Raw genomic sequence first — 17,813 nt, 5'->3', positions numbered from 1 at the left:
ATTTTTTTGTTTTGGGGGGGGTGGCAGCGCTAGAGGTTTCCCAGATATCCCTTATTTCAAAGCAGGAAAAAAACAACAATGGCCAGCTCTGTACCAAACCACAGGTCAACAGATTTCAATGGTCCAAGGTTAAAACTGGCCTCCAGCTAGCTGCACAGACTTATCCCATAGGTATTAAACAGGAAACTTTTAAAGCTTAAAAATAGTTAGCTATGTGACTTATCCTTGTAAAAGGATTTTTATCATGAACATGAAGACTAGAAGCTTTCCTCCTTTGAAATGCTTGTGTTTGACACTCTCTGAAGCACAGCAAGTCTGTGTTTTTCTCTCTTGCATAGGCTGTGGGTTGAGTTTTGTTTTGCTATTCTTTTCTCTTTCACAAATCAAGCTGTCAGCAGCACGGGAAGTAATTCTGTAACTGGGACACGTAAGAGCTCTGTTCTAAGACTGCATCGCTGCCCCCAGTAAAGTCACCCTTGGAAACAAGAGCACTTGAGAATATCTTAGCACACAGTGAAAGGCTTTTTGCTACGGTTTATTTAGCTGAAAAGGAAAAACATAATTCAAGGAAAAAGCTCCAGAGCTTAGAGATACTAAAAGTATGCAGTCTCTCCTGAGCCTCCTGCTACTGCAGGCTACAGCAGCACTGTTCAAGTATTCAAACATTCAAACAGCACTGTTTGAATATCCATTTCTGTGGGGACAATGTTTTTGAGCTGGGAGATAAACTAGTTTTCTTGGACTTGATATGAAAGCTAAACAATAACAGATGCTCCTCTCCTACTACACAAACACTCCCAAAATTAAGGGAGTACAGCCCAATACCAAAGGGCCACACTGTACACAGCTGATTGCTACATGAATTGCTTTAGCCTGCTCTTAACTTCTTCCTCTGCTCCTTACTCACTGCCTCATGTAACTCCTGTGTGTTCTCTCCACATGTCCAGGCTTCAAACTAAGCAGATCCATCCCATTTGTCCCCAGCTGCCACATCTAGCCACCACAGCCCAGGTGGCCCAGTTTACCTAACCTCAACCTCCTGCGGGGCCCTGGAACCTATCTTCACCATCAGATGCACTGTGCTTACCCAGCCCAGCCACGTAATTAGTGCAGCTGCACAGCCACCAACCTGCCAGCACACATGTGGCAGACCCACTTCTTGGCAACTATTAATCACATATTGCATAAGAAACAGTCCCTTAATGCAGGCAAGTCTTTCCACTCCCAAATCATGTAAAAGACATAAAAGCTTTTGGCCATGGCAGAAAAGTGAACAAAATGAGTGGTAATTAACTCTCATGACTACAAAGGCTAACAACTTCAGCACTTGCAAAGGGGATCAGAGGCAGCTGAGCTGAGAAAGAACTGTAGCAGAACAAGTATTTGCCTGGGAGCAAACACCGCCTGAGTGCTTATTTTAGAATGAATAGTCATGTTAGTTAACTAGAGCTAACTTTTGAACAAATAGCTCACGTTACAGCATACTGAGGTACACCAGATGCATCCTTTGATGTACTGACAACCTACTGCTGAGTTCTTTTTTTCAGGAATTAAAAAAAAAAACAAACTAAAATTTATCCTTCATAGCTGATTCTGGGTTTTGGCACAGTCTTTTCTCAGGTTAATGGAAACAAACCTAAAATGGACTTAATCATTGCAGCATAAGATATCTACATTTAGCAAGAGCATGTGGTTTGCAAAGAGAAAAAAAGGAACCAAACAAAGTTTTTCTGTAAATCAACATGTGTGACTGTTCCTCACTATCTCAGGACAGGCAAGTTTTAGTGGACTACATGTCCTTGGTGTTTCTGACCTCTCAGCACAACTGCAGCCTCTAAGCACCAGGATCTGGTCTGCTGTTCAGCAGCATACTATGCAGCCTGACACACCCTTCATGCCACTTACTTAAAATACCAATGGGGACAAGGAATATGACTCCCACGGTTTTCAAGAAGTAGGGGAAGAGAGCTGGGATTTGGGGAGTGACTTACAAGGCAGACAAAATTAATTCTGAAAATATAAAGTAAAATGTGTTCTGATTATTATCATGAAAATAAACACATCTCATCTGGAAACACATGAATTCAGTAGTAAAAATTTCTTTTCTATACGAACTACTTACTACTTCACACTGGTCATAAACTTAAGGGATTTGACAGGGATTAAAGATTCACTTGTCAGCTGCTATGTCCTTTAATTAGCTTCCTAACATCCATACTGACTGAAGCAGGATGTTCCCAATTTAGCAAATCAGGCTGTCTCTATCCAGGTTTCACTGTAAAAAGAGTATTAAATGCAGTGATTCTTCTGCCCCCTAGTAGACATAATCTACCATATAAATTTTCTTCTGTTCTGGCTTTTGTAGAATGGACAACAAAAGTATTCACCTAAATTCCAGAGGCTGCATAAAGTGTGTATGGCTCTTCATGATCTTTTGAGGAGAAATTCACATACCAAAACCCATAGCTCTGCTATGACCTGTTCTTGTATCTCCTATCTTACTTCAGGTCCACAGGAAACTTCACCATAAACATACATTCACAACTTCACATCCATACCACAGTTAGGTATGGATGGTCTTGTTTGCAAAGCACTTAACAGGACTTAGGGGTTCTCTACCACAGACAACTCAGACTCCTACTGTTTAACTCAGCCAAAACTTCTTCACCCCTGTTTTGCACTCCCACCTGTAATACGGAGATGACAAAATTCTTCAACCTTTCCAACTAAATATTCTTCTACTTTTTAAATGGTACACTCGTCTTAGGACAGATGATCAACCAAATACTCACCCAGAACCAAGCACAAATCACTCTTTGGGGTCTCTGGGTAAGAATCAGCCCCTAAGATGTTAACCAGCTTTTGTTTAACAGCATTTTTAAAGTTTGAACCAACTACAAATCAGACCAGCCAGATTCTCACTTTGGGTCATTAGCTTTACCTTGTTTCCATCCCCTTGTCTTTCAATGCTCTTGGTGATTCCAGACAAGTTTGTTGCTGGTCTCTTACACTTGTTTTTGCCATCTTACACTGTTGGAGCCATGCAAGAAACTGTAATAACAATATTAACTGCTCAGCTTTGACAGGACATAGTTATTTTTACTGGATTACTTTTCTGGCACAGCATTTAAAGCACCAAATTATTTGACACCTGTAATTTTATACTTGGAATAACACAAGGTATTCATACTTCTTTTGTAATGTAAGATAAAAGCAAACACTACATATGTTCTCATTCCAGTGCTGCTGTCTGACAGCTATTTGCCCAAGGAAAAAAAAGTACTGTTACATTACAGAATATGTGGAAAAGTAAAAGCTATGGAAAAGAAATCATTAAATAGCTAACTTATTCCCCCTGCTAGCACTAGACTGTTCCCTGCAGCATGTTTCACAGTGTTTTGTCCAGTCTGGTTTTACAAGTTTCACATTACTTTCATTTATATATTTAATACAGCACCAAGTCCAATGTGGTTTGGTGCTGCTTATTTTCCTTGTCTTTCAACTAAAAGACTCAGTGCTAGACCAGCTGTTCATATAGAGTCAGCTCCAAAACTACTGAAAATATCTGGACTCTTTCCACTGACTTCAACAGGCTTTGGATCAGGCTCAGGAAAAGACGACGAATACATTTCATGTAAGACTAAGCAGGTTACAGTCAGCAAAGTATAAAGAGGATTAGCTGTGTACAATCCAAAGGCACGTTACCCTGCATGCTGAAACGCCTGCCTAACACACTTTCACTTTCATGGAGAGAAATGGCCAGATTCGTTTCTGGTGCTCTGTCACTAAGTCAATGCTACTATGCAAGGAATGAATGACCTGGAATCTACCCAGTTAACCTCATTACAACTGGGATTTTCCTAAAGTAGAGATGAGAAAATTTATTTTCTAAAATTGCAAAACCAGTAAGCAAATAATAGAATAATATAATGGTTTGCGTTGGAAGGGATCTTAAACATTGTCTAGTTCCACACCCCCCGCCATGGGCTTTTTGCTTTTCAGTTAAGCTTGGATCTTTAGAGACCCTATGGGATGAGTATCAGGAAAAGCACAATGGATCTTGTCTCTGTCAGGGAAGGATGAACTCTCTTTTACTTCAGAACCTAAAATGGGTCATATTTGGTTTAAGACACACACATCTAGACCTCCACTTCCTGTCAACAAAACAGATGGGCAACCCCAAACCAATTTGTGCATACTTCATGGAGCACTGATACTACAACATCCCCCCACTGTGTATGCTTTGAGAGAATGACTTCTGAAAGCTAAAACACCTCTTATCAAGGATTATTCTACCAGTGGGGGATTTATTCTGAACAATACCATCAAATGAAGATGGTGGTGAGCAGTTATTCTTCCCACCCTTTCAAAGTTCACAGTAGAACATGTCAGTGTTAGGGACGGTCTCAGCTGCTGAGAATGCTTTAATCAACCACTTTTTTTTTCTGCTCCTTCTGCTCCCTAGGGACAGGGGACTTCATGGCACTGCTTTGTTGTACAATGTGTACAGTTATAACCTACGCCTAAAGTATGCCATTAATGAATGAACACTGGGTGTGTGTGTGTCAAGCAGATGAGAATATTCTTTTGATCTTCTGAGCTCCACCACTGTGGCAGACGGGTGTCTAAACTGCTTTATTAATGCACTGAAGTCTTCCATCATTTTTCAAACAATACTGAAGGAAAAATCAGAATTTCATCATGATGTGATTTTATGTTCTTCCAGTTCAAATGTAGCTGGAAGAAGGGGGAAAAATTATTTATTTATTTCTTAATTTTCAAGGGGTCGGGAGGAATATTTCATGTGCCTGACACTCTCAGAGGCATTCAACAGAAGCTTTTCAAATTTCTGTTTAATTTCAAAGCAGTTTCCACAGAACATGGGAGGTGTATTTAGCTTTAGGTACAATTTTGAAACTAATCCAACAAAGCAAGATAATGGATTCAAAGTGTTTTTGAGGATAACAAAGAATCAGAATAAGCATGTTTAAAAATCATAGAGGTTTATGAACATGATTATAGCAATGGTTTTAGCCTCCAACATATGAACAGAAGTAAAAAACAACCCAACTGGTGTGAGGTCACGGGAATAAAGTTTATATGCAAATGCCTGTAGGAAAGCAATGTAGAAAATCCTTGATAACCCTTCCAAATATATTATTCTAATGTAGTGTTGTGATGAAAAACCGAATCCAGCCAAATTTTCCCAGACTGAATGACATTTTCAAGGAGAAGAGAAAAAGAGGCAATGCAGGACCTCTGTTCTGTAAAAAAAACCAAATCAAATTACCACTTCACAGGCAGCTAAGCTGATCTAACAAGTTACTTGCAAAAGTGAGAGGTCAGGTCTCTCAATCTCTTTGCCATCCTCCCAACTTCATTTGCAACATCTCAGTACTCCCCTGATCATAGAATCACATAAATCATTTGGGTTGGAAGGAACTTCAAAGATCACCTAGTTCCAAAGCCCCTGCCATGGCCAGCGATGCTACCCACTACATCAGGATGCTCAAGCCCCACCCAACCTGGGCATGGATACTTTCAAGGATGGGGCATTCCTCTCGACAACCTGTTCCCATGTTTTAACATTCTCACAGTGAAGAATTTCTCCCTAATATCTAATGTAAACCTACTCTGAGTTTAAAACTATCCCCCCTTGTGCTATCATTACAGGCCCTTGTAAAAAGTCTCTCTGCAGCTTTTTAAAGGTCCCCCTTAGGTACAGGAAAGCTGCTTCAAGGTCTCCCTGGAGTCTTCTCTTCTCTAGGCAGAACATCCCCAACTCTCTCAGCCTGCTGTCACAGGAAAAGGTACTCCAGACCTTTGAACTTCTTTATAGCCCTCTTCTGGATTTGTTCTAACAGGTCCATGTCCTTCTTATGTTGGACAAAGCATTTTACATAGGGTCTCACAAGAACAGAGCAGAGGGGCAGAATCCCCTCCCTGGCCCTGCTGGCCACACTGCTTTGGATGCAGCCCAGGACACAGCTGCATTTTTGGGCTGCAAGTGCACATTACTGGGTCATGTCAAGCTTCTCGTCAACCACCACCCCCAACTCCTTCTCCCCAGAGCTGCTCTCAATCCATTTTCTGCCCAGCCTATTTGTGCTTGGGATTGCCCCAGTCCATCTGCAGCACCTTGCATTTGGCCTTGTTGGACTTCGTGAGGTTCACACAGGCTTACCTCTCAAACCTGCCAAGTGTCGTAACTGTCTTCGCTTCCCTCCACACCTCACAGCTTGGTATCATCTGCAGATTTGCAGATCCTCTACCTCATACCTGTCATTTAGTCAGCTATTTACCTCACTACGCCAGAGAAAGCCACCCACCCTTCTGCTGTTTTTCTTCCAGGTCAAAGTGGCTAACAGAGAGATCCAACACATCAGAACCAGGGCATGGTAAGCAGCAAAATTACCAGAACCAAGGACTCCTGGGGAGGGAAAAAGGACTGGGGACTGCCACATCTCTCTTCTGTGCAAACTGAAATTGTCTGAATGTGTCTCATGGAAGAACTGTCTTACTGCAAGGCCTTGTAATTAGAAGGGAAGAGGGAATTGACAGAAGTAGAACAAGTAAGGGCTCTGTTCTTTGGAGGAGTGTGTCTATATCAGTGTGCAAACTAGAGCGGTAGAAATCCCATAGGTCTGCAGAGGATTTAATGGGTAGAAAAAACTGTGTACATATGCAGCAGCTGCAACACACAGGAACAGGAGATGCATAATCTATATGCAAATAACTATGCAGTTCTGCCCTGAAAGTGTGGGCCTGACTGCACAGCAATGTCTACATCAAGTCTGTTGCTTCTGGTATGTTGCACTTCATATGCATGGCTGGACAGCACAGAACACACACAGAGCTGCTCCTGTGAGCAGCTTCATGTCCTGTAACTGCTGCGTGTGCTCACAGTGCTGACATCCAGAGTTCCCAGGCATGCAGCAACCAGTTCAGAAGGGTCTGCTCTCTACAGCTGCCACACATCCAGAAAGCCCAGACAAATTTATGTAACCCTCAAAATCTGCCTAAATGTGATTTCCAGGTGCAAAGAGTAAATGCATCTGGGAAAAGGAAGCCTGTAGCATCCAGGAAGTCATTTCCTACCTGCACAAAAGCAAACAGGACATCAAAAGCTTAGAACACCTGTTGTAATGAGGTGAAGGCAGGGCTAGAGCTTAAGTCTCAAATTCTTCCCCAGTCTTCTCTACTGACTTGATTTACCACAATTACATTTGACAATAAATTTGAGAGGCCATGCTTTCACATAATGGAAATATGAGAGATTGCATTTCAGCTTCACAAATGTGTCTGTTACTGATGCCATTACAAAAGCTGCATAAGGAACTTATTTCAGGTCTAGACACCTCAGAAGAAAATATCTGTAGACAAGTAAGAAGCTATGCACTAAGATGAGAATCCACCCTTCTCTCTCTTCTAAATGACATTGGCTTATAAAATTAATTACTTACACACCTCACAGAGACGCAGTACTTAATTAATATTTGTTAAGTGCTTTGCAATTCTGATGGAAGACATACTGTGCATCATGATTAATACAGTGTAAAAGTGATGCCACTGGTGTTGCTCAAGCAGAATCCTGAAAGGATATCTATTCAGTTTCTGATTTAAAAAGGGGAGTGAGATGGAAAAGGTTTTGGAAAGCAATTTAAAACTCAGCCTAAAGAAAAAGGGAAAACTGGAAAGGAGAGGAGCTAAAATATTTTTCATTGGTATTTACTGTGTGATGTGCATTAATTCCTGCGAAATTAAAGTGTAAGTGCCTACAGCAAAATCCTGGCTCCAATCAAGTACATGGAAAATGTTTCACTGACTTCAGTGAGGTAAAGATTGTTAGTTTTTGTCATAATTTCCAGCAGATGCATCCCATATGCAGGTTTGCAATTTTGCACGGTTCCTTGTTTATAGTTTAGGTTCAGGAAATAACCTCATCAAGCTCTGACATGCTCACCATGTAAAGGCAACTGCTCAGCTTCTAATCTTTCTACTACATCACACACTTGGAGTAAACCTTTCCATTCTGTTAATGAATTTGGACCTGAGCTACCTATTTAAGCTGGTGGCAAAACTCCAATCAAATGGAAGCTGTGCGCAGATCACTGTAGATTTTGTAATAAATATGGGAAGCAAACATCCTGTGTTTAACAGTGTACACCCCTGGAGTTAACTCATTTACTCAGAAGTCTGTGGAATTCTGACTGGAAAACAAATCAAAACAAATCAATCCCCAAACTCCTGAAGTAACAGAAATTCAGGCAACTTGTTTTTTTAAGCATTAGTCCTTTATATCTAGCAAGACTAATAATCAGAGCAACACCTTTCTCACCACTTCTGGATAAGGCAGAGTTAATTCAACTGAAAACTTTGCACCTGTGAGACTCAAAGAAGAAAGGTTAAAAAGAGTAGCAAGGGAGAGGTACCAAAATTTGAGAGAAGGTACCTGTGAGCTTCTAGTATTAAGAAGAGTCACAGGATCCTACAGCTACTTTAGGTAGGAAACGAAGTGAAAATGCCATAGGCTTCAAATTTTGATATATTTTTATTTTTGACAAGGATTGATGACTGTTATGTGGTGTATATGGGGGTCTTGGTAAGCTATTAATTACCCTTTTCCAAGTGGTATGTGATGGCTTCCATCTTCTTAATGTACTCCCATTCAGCACAGGAAATCTTAGAAGTACTATTTATTCTAAAGCATCTGTTAAGGTGGGCTCTCTTAACCATGCTACGTGTAGAAATGTTGTACTACAGCAAACCAGCACTTGTAGAGCAGTTTTGTGTCTATGCAACTGCTAGACCAAATATAATGATCAAGTTGCACACAGCAGCTCTCCCTTTCACTTGTACTAGTATACTCTATGTTTTTAACTTAGTGCAGGCTCTGAAGCACGTAGGCTTGTAGTTTTCTCAGTGCTTGTACAGCTGTGTCTACAAATGTATGTGTCCATTCAAAATCCAAGGAAATGTTCCTGGATGCCAGGATTAAGCTTAGATAGCTGCAGCTCTAATAAATCACATGCAGCTCACATTGTAGTTCTAAGTGCTGACAGCTGCTTTCCAGTCCTATTGGAATAAGCAACATCATTCTTCCATCTAAACTCTGTAGTTACAATGTGTTGGTGTATGAACTACATCATGTTGCTGCTCTCAGGATCCTAAGGAGAGATGGTATTAAGGTGCCAAGGCAAAAATTCAAGCCTGAAGATTTTACTGAAGTTAAATGTGTGATACTTAAGTCACGCAAAAACAGTGCAGTGTCACTTGTGTAAACAGGTAGGCTGTGTCTCCTTCCTAAGACTGTGCATTAATAAGATACTTACTGGACAACCAGTAGCACCAAATATGGCAAACATTTCTCCAAAGTCTGCCTTTATTATGGCTGGAGATAATGGTGCACAGGTAGTAAAGGGGAAAAATCATTCTGTCATCTGCTTGGCGTGGGTACTGACAGGGAAGGCCACTGAAGGGATACTAACTATGTATTTTGAAGAGGTTTTAATTTTGTGGAGGGGCCAGAAGAAAATTATACCAGAAATCAGAGTAAGCAAGGCTATATATAAGACTTAGTGATGTCTGCATTGTGCTGACAAGACATGAAGGATTTTTAAGATAATAGTGTTCCTCATTTTTAGACCTCAGGAAAAAACACCATCCTGCTAAATAAGGTATTTCATGGCTTATTTTCCTCACTGTGCATCCATCTAAATTATCCCTGACTCTTTACCTGACAAGGTCTCTTTCCCCTACTGGCTTACACTTTTTCCCCCAGCTAGAACAGCGGCCCAGCAGCAATCTCTAATAAAACCACACCTGTATGGAAAGTAACTGAATTTCCTCTAAGCCTGTCAAATGAATCCTAATCACTCTTATCTCACATGCTTTCCAGAGCAGGTTCTTGCAGTTCTCCAACCTTTTAACTTTTGTTTCTGTGCCTGGTTTTAATGTTAAAGCTTCTTTAATGGTTCTCTTATGTGATGAACAGCACAAATCTATTTATTTTTATCACTGGCAAGACTTGTATTCCTTCTACTTATAACCTGCCAAACGGAACTATCTGCATCCACAAACGCCTCTGTAGTCTGAGTATCTTTTTATTTTCTCCTACTTCCCAGGTACCCCGCATACATTTCCCAGCCTCAGGTGATGGATCCCTCATGTTACATTAAAATTAACGTTGTTCAGATGACTATGTCTTTTTGAGTAGTCCAGATCTTGGTGTATCACCCTGTGCTTACACCTTCAATTTCTGGTGTTCACCAATACCATACAACCAGTTATAGAGGCTCCTGTAGAATGCTAAAAGACTGAAAAGGAATGATGTGAGGCCTTTGGGATGGTTTTGGACTTCTGTTGGATCAAATTTCCTTACAGATATTCCAATTTCTTAAGGGTCTTCTTTCTGGAGGAGTTTAATATGTAAATTTTAATTATTTTAATGCTAGACTGGATTTTTATAATTACTGCTGGCTATGTCTACATCAGGAATAAGCATGAGTCTGCAAATGAAAATACCTGATACTGAGGGTTGTGCTCCCACTATGGGTTCTGTGTGTGTGGTTGGTTTAGGTCAGCTCTTGCCTACCCTCGTGGACTTTCCCACCAATGAGCTGTGGAGAGTGTTGAGCATTCACTGGTGGTGCAGCCTCTGGTGATCCATCTGAGAACCTCATGTTCAAGTCAAAGTGCAGTACATGGAGACAATGCTTCAAACCCACACTCTTGGCTCTCATTCCTTTAGCACCATCAAAGTGAGAATCTGCACTAGTGCTGGTGCACAGATCAACACCTGTCAGACAGTCTGGGAGATTACTGTTGCCATTAATGAACTTAATCCACATCTGGAGAAGGCACACAGGGATGTGGAAGATTTCTATCTCTTTGTTAGTTAATGGGAGAAACTTACAAAGCCAATCTTCAAAGCAGATACAGCTACAGATAGGAAAAAGAGAAAACATTCCCTCTTCGCTTGCCTCCAGTTTGATCTATAAGAGGTCTAATAACATGATGGCAGAATACATTTTCATGTAATGGATAATTGGGCTTACTATGTTTAGTGTAGTGATCAAATTAATAGCAGGACTGACTTTTTATTTGGTGTAGGGAGGGGTAAGAAGGGCAGGGGAAAGCCCCTATCATCTGCTGTGTACTGAAGAGATGCAGAGTACTCTCAGAGAGCTCTGGAAATAGGGACTATGTATTTTAGTTAGTGGTATGCTATGCAAACACTTAGTGAAAACACTTGAACACCAAGAAAAGCAAATTACTCTGCCCTGGTGGAAGGGGTGGTTAAATTCAACTGCTATTACTGCTGTGCAGCTGTTAAAAAACCACCACTGCACCAAAGCAGATGAAAGGATTCTGTCATTTACAACATTCTAATACCAGAAAGAATCACCTAAACACATTAAAAGACAAATATCAGGATAAAGTACCTGGTGATGCTTTTTCAAGTTGCTCACAACAGGGAAAAGACTAAGAAGTAATGCTGAACTGATAACCTGAAATTTTACTAACATATTCCAATATTCTTGTGTATCAGCTATACTTTCAAAAGTATACTCTCAAGAACTTCCCATTCCATACAATATGCCCAGCGGAAGAAAGTAAAACATCTTGTTAGCTCCCATACTAGCCTGATGGTCGTATCTGCTCCTCCCAGAAACTGAGACATAATATAGCCTTCTTCTGCAACCTCCTCAGTTATGCAAAATCACAGCTCAAAACTGTAGACTGAGTCACAAACAGAGTGACTGTACAGAAAAACCAGAAAAATCCAGCTAAGTGCCTTTCTTCCCCCTCACCACATTATTGAAATGCAAGCATTTCAACGTAGGTATTCACACACATCACTTGTTGATGTCTGTTTTAGTGGCACTTGTACAGATGGGAGTTGGACAAGCAGAGAGGTCTACACACAAAGGTTGTCTAGAGCTGATGCAGCCACCCTTCAGACCTATGTCTAAAGCCGCCTCCTAATTCTGAGAACAACCCCAAGCTGGGCTGCCACCAAACCATCCTCAGAGCTGCTCTGAGGGCTGTGCTGCAGCCTGGATAAGGCAGCACAGGCAGATGGGGGAAGCTGCTGTGCAACAGCAATGCTCACACATAGAGGGAGCTGGGCTGTTCAACAGACATGATGCATTCACCTGTGCTGGCTGAACTGGGGCAGGTATAAAAGAAAGGCCAAGTGCCCTATCAGCTACGTTGCTTAGGGAAGGTATGAGTGGGTTTGTCTCTTTGTGGGAGTTCCCATTCTCAAGGTGCCTTAAGTGTAGTGAAAACAACCCTCAGCGTCAGCTCTTCTTCCTGCTTGATTTTATATTGTGGTCACAGCTGCAAAGGTAAGGATGTTATTTTGCTCCTCTGGCATTGAGTCAAAACCCAGAAGTTTGTATTAGAAAAGTGGTCTGGAAAGTACTGTATTAACAGACATGCAAAGCCTCTGACTTCTGGGGAATAACCAGCTTTGAAGTAAAATACACTCAGCAATAATCCATGCACACTTCATTAATTTCAGAACTGCAACAGCAAAGTACTACTTAGAAAAAGCTGTAAGATAGTAATGAAGGCTTTGGGGTTTATTTTTATTTTTAATCCCAAAAGCTCCTTATCTCCCTTCTCCATGTTTTTTCATTCAATTTACAGTAGTCTAAGTTAAAGCTCATCTAATAAAAAAAAATACACATTAAGTTTGGCTAACCTCTTTACCCCCCTCTTGATGAGAATACTTTCTTCCTTGGGGAGTAAATGCAACAACTTCACAATTGGTACATTGCTTATTTAAGATAACTTTCCTCCGCGTTTTGTGTTTAATGGAATTTGGCTGATCTAGGAGATTTTGGCACTTAAGTAACTGAGATAGTGAGGGCAGCAATTTTTGCCAAGTCTTAAATAGCACAAGTATCTCTAGGCAGAAAGGCAGTATTTTGTTATCTGTCAACATGCACGCATCTTTACCACACCCCTAATCAAGTTTGAGAACCCTTGACACGGGCTACTGCATGATGCGAAACACCGGTCTACTGTTCAAATTTGAGTCAAAGCTTAGACTCAAAACAAAGAGTAGTTGTAGTTTAACACTGGATTTAAGTGCAGGTCGGAAGAGTTGCTGCTGGAACGGGAGTGCTCATGCCACTTTTCCCATCCTACTGCTGGGCTGTGCAGCTGCAGTGCATGCCATGCCCAGAAAGTCTTGATGCACTGGAAAAAACAACTTTCAAAAAGTCAGCTGATGCAAGAGGTACAATACAATGCTCAGCTGGGCTGGTGGAACAGGGCCACCTTGCTGTCGCAGCCTGCTATTACTCCAGCCTTTGAGGCCATAGTAGGAGTTCTTGAAATTTGTTTCAACACTTCAATTAATCAAAAACTGGCTCTAAAACAAGAAACCCAGGCCACTCTTACACTTCAAGTTACATGTTCTCTTTCTTGCACTTAAAGAGTTCGTGTGAACGAGCAAAAAGAAACCAACTAGACTGGAAAGCAGGAGCAACTAGCCTCACCGATAAGAAGGTCAAGGGAAATTTTGTTTGCTTCAGAGATCAGAATAGATTTAAAAAGGAAAGTTCCAACTTTTATACAGAAATAAACACAGCAATCACTTTCCTTTGCAGTGTTTGAACATTAAACCTGTTCAAGACTACCTGATTGCTTCACCAGCTGTATCCGAATAAAAAAGGAAATCTGACTGTAGATTCCTTACTAGGCAAATTAGTCACTGCAACCAACTTGCTTTATGTTCGCCCTACCTCTTCACATTCCCTCTGGCTGTGCTCCTGCCACCGTGCTCCCCACAGCGCAGGGCACCGTGCTGCCTGTTTTCAGCAACAAGAGATGTTTTCTGCCGCAATTCTGATTACTCTCTGTGTATCAGGCTTTCTTTGTAGCTTGCTAGATAATTTTACCTCACACCGATCTTCTGGAGGCGGACAGAAGTATCCTAAGTGCAAATACCATTAACAGGGCCCGAGGGGAAATGTGTCCAGGCTCTCGGGGCCACTGAGAGATCCCCTGCTCGCCCTCGCCACGGCTCAGAGGTTTGACCCCCGCCGCCCTTGTAGGCGCCCGCCGCTCTCCACAGTCGCTGCGGAGCAGCTTTGGCCGCGGCGCGATTCCCCCGGTGCAAATCCCCACCCGCGCCTCTTTCCTCCCCCGCGCGGCCCCGACCGCCCCCCGCGGCCATTTTGTGCCGAGCTCGCCAGGAGAGACAGCGGGGCTCGCTCGGGTGCGGCGGTACCGGCGGGAGCGACTGCGGTGCCCGCCCTGGCCGCGCCCCGGACTCGGCCGCCCGTCTCCACTCACGGCAGCCGCGGTCGGCGTCGGGCTCACGTGGGGGCCGCCATTGCTGCGGTGCCGGCGGGACGCGGCAGGGGGCGATGGCAGGAGGCGACGCGAGCGGCGGAGGGGAGGGGACGGTGTTAGAGCACCTCCTGACTCGGAAGGGACCCGCAGGGATCATCGAGTCCAGCTCCTCGCCCTGCACAGGACACCCAAGAGTCCATGTGCTTGAGATCATTGTCCAGCCGCTTCTTCCACTCTGTCATGCTTGGTGCTGTGGCTACTTCCCTGGGGAGCGTGTTCAGTGCCTACCCACCCTCTGGGGAAAGAACTTTTATCTAATATCCAATCTATACCTCCAGTGATACAACTCCAGGCCAGTCCCTCGGATCGTGTAACCAGAGAAAAGAGTTCAGTGCCTGTCCCTCCTCTTTCCTTCAAGAGGAAATTGTAGACTCTGATGAGGTCTCCTCTCACTCTCCTCCAGGTTGGACAGACCAAGTGAACTCACCCACTCCTCCGCCTCCTATCGCTTCCTCTCAAGCCCTTCGCCATCTTGGTTGCATGTCGTGTGTCTTGTCACGCCATTTTGTGTCTCCTTTGGACACTTTAATAGCTTAATCTTTCTTATATTGTGGTATCGTGTCATGGCAGTGCTGGGGCTGCCTGTGTCTCAAGCAGCATTTTCCGAGGGCCCCTCTTCTCAGTGACAGGGTTTAGAGTTTCCTTAGTCTGTGCCTTACCGGAGGTGCCTGATGTCCTGCAACCGTGGCCTCGGCTGCAGGGTGTGTTGTGGGGAGCCTGTGAAGAGACAGGTGAAGTCCCCAGCAAGCGTTGCTGCACAGGCTTCCCCACAACCCACATCCCCTCAGCTCCGTGCTGGTCATCCAGGCCACACCTGAGCTTGCTGCCAGAGATCCACTCTTTTGTGGTGCTTTATTATTTTTATCTCTTGTGCAGTCAAATAAAATTGAAAAAAACAACAGCGTCTGTCCAGTAATCCCTAAAGAAAATTCCGGATCTAATCTGGCTATCTGATTCCACACAGTGATATTAAAATTTAATTTAATTGCTGCTGTCTTTAGCTCATCTTCTTCATAACAGATTTATCCCTCTCCATTGTTCCATGTAAGCTGGTGTCCCTGTTGGAGTTTATTTAAGCGAGCTGTCCAGCACTGTCCCTGAGCTCAGCACTTAGGCTGTGGTGCTTGTAAAGTGTGTGTGTTAGCAGTGCTGGATTACGTGGTCCCAAGACTTGGCTCACAGTTTTGATTCATCTGAAATTAAATGATGAGTGTACCGATAACATCGGAGTGTGTTCTGCTGCTGTTCCTTAGTGTATCCTACCTGCTTTGATATTTATTGTATGTGCTTCCTGGCTGAGTTGAGCTGGACATTATTTTCAGGGCTGTTGCGAAGCCAGTTCTGTTATCCAAGTAGCTTCCAGCTTTTTATTTACACCTTTTGCCTTACTGTTGTGATTAAGTGGAATACTATCTGCTATTTCATTCTCCAAAATAAAACTGCTTCTTCCCATGGCATGCTTCTAGCAGTTTCCAGGCAACTTCTACCATCAGGAGCTGATTACACTATTGCATTTCTTAGTTCTTCCTGACAAAAAAAACTGAAAAGTGAGAGGTTTCTACATTGTAGATGAATTAATTAATAGATCTGCTTCCTAGGACTTGTAACACTGCTGGAATTGTGGAAGGTGAGAGTAGGGAGAAACATGGTATGGAAAGACAATCAGCAGAACAAAAGGACATGCAGATATGACCAAAAAAGAGACAATGAGAAATAGAGAACAAAAAAAGAGTGAATAAGCCAGCCTCTTCTTACATTCCTAAAGAGCCCTCTTAAGAGACTGTTTTGTATGCAAAGCTGCAGGTTTTTTTCTCTCATCCTGCCTTTCTGCTACTGTCCCTTCTTTGTGGAAATCAGTTGCCTTTACATTCAGGGTGGTCTGACTCCTACATACCTAATTGCACTCTGAAAGATCTATTTCATACATTTCAGACCTGAAGAAAGATTTTGTGCCAAAAACTTGTCTTCAGTTCCCAGCTGTGCCTGTGTTGGCCTATCTACCCCAGCTGGCCCTTTTTCCTGGTAATTTTGAAATTATAAAAGCTGTGCAGTACGCATCCAATATTGATGAAGCTTTACTGGTACTGAAAGGTATTATTTATAGATGTCCCCTCTGCTATTTCCACATGGAAGGAGAGACAGCTGGTGTAAAATGCCAGTATTACTATGGCTATGCTGGGGCCTATTTGCTGTTGCTTCTTCCCCTGCTGGCATTTTCCCCTGCGCACTTGTAACCACCCTGGGGACCCAAGTCATGCTGGCCACTCATCTCACAGCCACAAATAACTCTGGCCCCAGAGCAGGAATTCTCCTGAGGGTGGCACAGGGCTGGCCACCAGCTGTACCTGGGCAGTGCCCTGAGCCTTGCGGGGTGCAGAGCTGCGGGGCCCGTGGCTCTCTGATGGCCACACACCAGAGCTCCCAGCTCCAGCAGGCAGGGCCTGCCCTGTGCCCTCCTGCCCTGATGGCCGTGCAAGGCCACACTTCCTGCCCTGATGGTGGCGCTCCTGGCCCCCAGGGCTCTCCAATGCTTCTCCTGAGGCACACCACTGTATGGGAAGTCCCTGCACAGGGCCCAGAAGAGGCCTGCAAAGGGGCTGTTTACAAGGGCCTGGAGGGTCAGTCAGCACCAGGGCCAGTGGCTTCCCATTGACAGAGGGCAGGCTTAGGCTAGAGATGTGGAAGAAATTCTGGCCTCTGAGGCTGGTGAGGCCCTGGGCCATGCTCCCAATAGAAGCTGTGGCTGCCCCATCCCTGGAAGTGTTCCGAGTCAGGTTGGATGGAGCTTGGAGCAACCCGGGCTGGTGGAACGTGTTCCTACCCTTGGCGCCAGGGTTGCAACAAGACAATTTCAAAGGACACTTCCAAGCCACGCCATTTCATGACTCTGGGATCAGAGGGGCTAGGGGCAGGTGGCCTTAATTTCTGATGAGAACCAATTCAGCCCTGTAAGTCTGGATGAGTTGAAGGAGACTGCTCACAAGCCCAGGCTCTCAGTGCACAACATTTACCAATACGAGAGGGGTGGCTGAGATCAAGAAAGTCTTGCACACTCCGGCTTCTGTCAGATTGCATTTTATTGAAAAACCAGCAAAACAGTTTCATGCTTGCCAGTCATACGGCCATTTAGTGATATGTGTTAATTAATATGTGTCCAAACAGACAGTGACACTGTATATGGCCATATTTCTGTCCAAAAATATTAGAGATGTGATATGCATTCTATGTATTTTAAAACTGAATTTACGTAATAGACAACTTTCCTGTCATAAATACAGTCATTACAGAGCATAATATTTTCACCGTAGATAGTCACTATAGATAGTCACTATTGTCACTACAGATAGTGACATAATCTACATATTGAATTTATATTGTTTTATTATCATATCTATTCCAATGATTTTTTTCATTCTATAACATTTTCCATATTTAGTAAA

General features: G+C 43.1%; 1 protein-coding gene across 4 annotated transcripts in view; it reads right to left on the bottom strand.

Moving 5' to 3' along the window:
• Positions 1-14,418, bottom strand: part of LOC131576565 (cytochrome c oxidase assembly factor 1 homolog) — a 51,789-nt gene extending 37,371 nt beyond the window's left edge. The window contains exon 1 of one of the 4 annotated variants that reach the window (XM_058833406.1): positions 14,314-14,418. The gene's annotated coding sequence lies outside the window, so the exon portion shown is untranslated. Of the gene's footprint in view, positions 1-14,248 lie in introns of all 4 variants that reach the window. The other 3 variants (XM_058833411.1, XM_058833407.1, XM_058833413.1) reach the window with 3 other exon arrangements.
• Between the last annotated feature and the right edge of the window lie 3,395 nt (positions 14,419-17,813).

This window comes from Poecile atricapillus, chromosome 2 (genome assembly GCF_030490865.1).
Source record: "Poecile atricapillus isolate bPoeAtr1 chromosome 2, bPoeAtr1.hap1, whole genome shotgun sequence".
Classification (NCBI taxonomy): Eukaryota; Metazoa; Chordata; class Aves; order Passeriformes; family Paridae; genus Poecile; species Poecile atricapillus.
Note: the sequence above shows the minus strand (reverse complement) of the source record. Positions and strands in the feature narration are given on the sequence as shown.